This window comes from Rutidosis leptorrhynchoides, chromosome 6 (genome assembly GCF_046630445.1).
Source record: "Rutidosis leptorrhynchoides isolate AG116_Rl617_1_P2 chromosome 6, CSIRO_AGI_Rlap_v1, whole genome shotgun sequence".
NCBI lineage: Eukaryota > Viridiplantae > Streptophyta > Magnoliopsida > Asterales > Asteraceae > Rutidosis > Rutidosis leptorrhynchoides.
The window spans coordinates 346,304,722-346,308,727 of record NC_092338.1 but is presented as its reverse complement, the minus strand read 5'-3'; the positions used below and the strand labels follow the sequence as shown (position 1 = coordinate 346,308,727).

Genomic DNA, 4,006 nt, shown 5'->3' with positions numbered 1-4,006 from the left:
TCTTCCTAATATGAGAGGAACTCGAGAATCTTCTTCCATGTCCAGAATAAAAAAATCTACTGGAAATACTAAAGTACCAACTTTAACTAGCATGTTCTCCATTATCCCTCTAGGATATTTTACTGATCGATCTGCTAGTTGTATGCTTATTCGTGTTGGTTTCAATTCTCCAAAGTCTAGTTTTGCGTATAGTGAATACGGCATTAGATTTATACTAGCACCTTAATCTGCCAATGCTTCTATTGAACTAAGACTACCCAGAAAATATGGAATTGTGAAACTTCCTGGATCTGATAATTTTTCTGGTATCTTATTCAACAGCACTGCAGAACAATTTGCATTCATAGTAACAGCCGAGAGTTCTTCCATTTTTTTTTCTATTTGTGATTAGATCTTTCAAGAATTTAGCATATCTAGGCATTCCTGAAATCACATCAATGAAAGGAAGATTGACATTTATTTGTTTAAACATATCCAAGAATTTGGATTGCTCGGCTTCAAGTCTTTCTTTTCTCATTTTACTCGGGTAAGAAAGTGGTGGTTGGTATGGTTTAACATAAGGTTTTGCCTTAACTTTGTTATCTTCATTAACCTTTTCAACTACCGGTTCTTTTTCCTTTTCTTGCTCAGGCTGTGGTGCCTGTGTAGTAGGAATAGCTTCATCAGAAATTACAGGTATTTCAGGTGGTTTAAGTGTAATACCACTTCTCGTGGTAATGGCTTTAGCTGTTTCATTCTGGGGGTTAGCATTTATATCACTAGGTAGACTTCCCTGTTTTCTTTCACCTATCAACCTTGCTAGGTTGCTTACTTCTTGTTCCAGATTTTGAATAGAAGCTTGTTGATTTCTAAATGCTTGAGCATTTTGTTCATTGGTTTGTTTCTGAGATGTGAAAAACTGCGTTTGAGATTCAACTAGCTTCGACATCATATCTTCAAAATTTGGCTTTTTATCATCGGTTTATAGTGGTTTATTTTGAAAAATAGGTCTTTGCTGATTGTAAGTATTATTGGATACTTGTTGATTGCTAGGACCTTGTTGATTGTTGTATGGAACATTTCGGTTATAATTCTGATTTTGATTGTAGATTGGTCTTGGCGGTTGATAATTATTCTGATAATTATTTCCAGGCCTTTGGTTCATGTATGAAACATTCTCTCTTTGTTCCATTGTTTGTTCAATACTGAGACAATCTTTTATCAAATGTGGTCCTCCACACTGCTCACAAGTAATTCGTATTGAGTGAATATCCTTAGTCATCTTTTCCATTCGTCTTTCGACAGCATCTATCTTTGCGGAAATGGAATCAAAGTCATGGCTAGAATCGGCTCTACCCGCTTTAGATGATCTAACGATATCTTTTTCTTGGTGCCACTCATGTGAGTGAGAAGCAGTGTTATCAATAATTTTGTAAGCTTCAGTTGCAGTTTTCTTCATAATGGAACCACCAGCTGCTATGTCGATGTATTTTCGTGTAGTGATGTCGCATCCTTGGTAGAATATTTGTACTATTTGATAAGTGTCTAAACCATGTTGCGGACATCCTCTCAATAACTTTCCAAATCTTGTCCATGCTTCATATAAAGTTTCATTTGGCTTTTGTGTGAACGTAACAATTTCTCCTTGAAGTCTCACGGCTTTAGATGCCGGAAAGAATTGTTTAAGAAATTTTTCAACTAAAACATCCCATGTATCAATCGCCCCTTCAGGTAACGATTCTAACCAATCTTTGGCTTCTCCCTTTAAAGTCCAGGGAAATAACATGAGATAGATCTGTTCATCCTCCACTTCTCGGATTTTAAATAGTGTACAAATCCTATTAAAGGTTCGAAGATGTTCGTTTGGATCTTCCTTCGGCGCACCACTAAATTGACATTGATTAGTTACCATATGTAGGATTTGTCCTTTGATTTCATAATCTGGCGCATTAATGTCTGGTTGAGTAATTGCATGACCTTGGCCAGTGCGTTTAGCTCTCATTCGGTCTTCCATACTTAAAGGTTCCAGATTCTCCATGATTGAATTGGTTGAATCTAAATAACTAGAGGATTCTAATTTAATAGTTTCTTCCTCGACAATCTCTGGATGAGTGATTTGTGGTTCAGGAGGAATGATTAGTGGTTCAGGATCTCTGAATTGTCCCTGAATATCCTCCGGATTCTCAATTGTGAGGTCGGGTTCAAAAAATGGATTATCGGAAATTTGAATTGGAGTACTTGGTTGACTGGATGGCGATTCTAAAGAAAAATCAACGGCGACAATATTGGCTAGATGTCTTGATCTGGTTACAGGAGGTGAACGTATGAAAGGTGGTGAACGTTTTACTCGGTGCATTCACAGAATATCCTATTAGTTATAAAAATAAAAAAAATTATATAAGTTATCAAATTAATAGACTTTTCTGATTTTGCCCACGTTTCGAATAGCCAAAAGATGCTGCAGGTAGCCAGGACCCTTTAAATCGGAAGCCCACAACTAGCCACTAACAAATCCAACTACTACTACGAACCAAAAAATTTGGATGTCTATCAATCTAATCGCTTAAAATAATTTTTCGTTTAAAATTTTAGAGAAGAAATAGAAAATTCTATGTCCTAAAAACTAGAGCGTCGAGAAATAAGAAAGAAAAAGATTGCGTCGAAAAACGTCGAAAAAATAAGAGGTCGAAAAATAAAAATAAGAAAGTAGCGCGTCGAAACTTAAAAGGTACTAAAATTTATAAACAGCATCGCAAAATTCTAAAGCACCTAAATCTTAATCTAAAGAAAAGGCACTTAAGGGATTTTACGGCAAATCTTAGAAATCTAGAAATAAAAATAAACTACGACAAAATACTAGACTTAAAACTAAGGTAAATAACACTAAGGAAAAAAAATAAAAACTAAGGAATTCTAAATGTAAAAACTAAAGGAAACTTAAAACTAAGGAAAAATTACTCTAAGTGAATCGTAAATTTACAATATTTTTGTGTTTTTCAAGATTTTAAGATTTAAATTTTTTTTTTTAACTTAAAAAAAATAGAAAAGCAAAAACTATTTAATTATTTTTTTTAATTCATTTACTATTCATTGAATAGTAAATGAAACGAAATTAATTAATTTACTATTCACATGAAAACGACATGATAGAAATTATTAATTATAAGTTACATAATATACCCCTGAAGTATTTAATAAATACGACTTTTCAAAACTTTACGATTGAAATTTGATTCAAAATTATTATTATATTATTATATTTTATTTCAATATTATTATATTATTATATTTATTAAATTATTATATTTAAATTAATATATCTTTAATCAGTCAAAAACTAAAAAAAACTTAAATATCCCGTGAAGACACAAAAAGTGTCCCCGACAGCGGCGCCAAAAACTTGATGTGTGCTCTAGGGTGAATATGAAACGACTATCAGTTTTATATTTATTTACTACAGGAAATCACCTAAATTAAACTAAAACACAAAAGGCAAGTATACCTATCGTGTAATAATATAGCTAAGGTAAAGTTTGGGAGGTCGATCCGTGGACACTATTATTGGGTGTCTTACTAGGTCAAATTAGTTAATTAAGTAGTTAAACTAGATTTAGTAATATATATAGTCATTATAGATAACTTTGGGGGGATTTACCGTTTAATGACCGGTTTGTCGATTTTGAGACTTATATCACAGTTAAAACCTAATGCAAAATATTAAATATAAATATAACTTATTTTAAAGCGTAAGTAAATGACGATAATTAAAATGCGATAAATTAAAGTGCGATAATCAAAATGACAGTAAATAAAAGTACGATGAGATATAAAATAAAGGAATTATGCTTATTTAAACTTCCGTAATCATGATGTTTGACGTTTTGATTTTAATTTATTACCATGGGTTAATTGTCCTTTGTCCTGGATTATTCGATATGTCCATACGGTTTTGTCCATAATAGTCCATCGATCATAATTATAAAATGCGAGTGTCCTTGTCAAATTAACCTTATACCCGAAGTCAAAT

At 32.6% G+C, this 4,006-nt stretch overlaps 1 non-coding gene across 1 annotated transcript; it reads left to right on the top strand.

Annotated features, from left to right (window-relative positions):
* The first annotated feature begins 1,526 nt into the window (after nucleotides 1-1,526).
* On the top strand, nucleotides 1,527-1,633 carry LOC139856668 (small nucleolar RNA R71). Its single transcript, XR_011762134.1, has one exon. It is a non-coding gene; the product is annotated as a small nucleolar RNA R71 (small nucleolar RNA).
* Nucleotides 1,634-4,006: the final 2,373 nt, after the last annotated feature.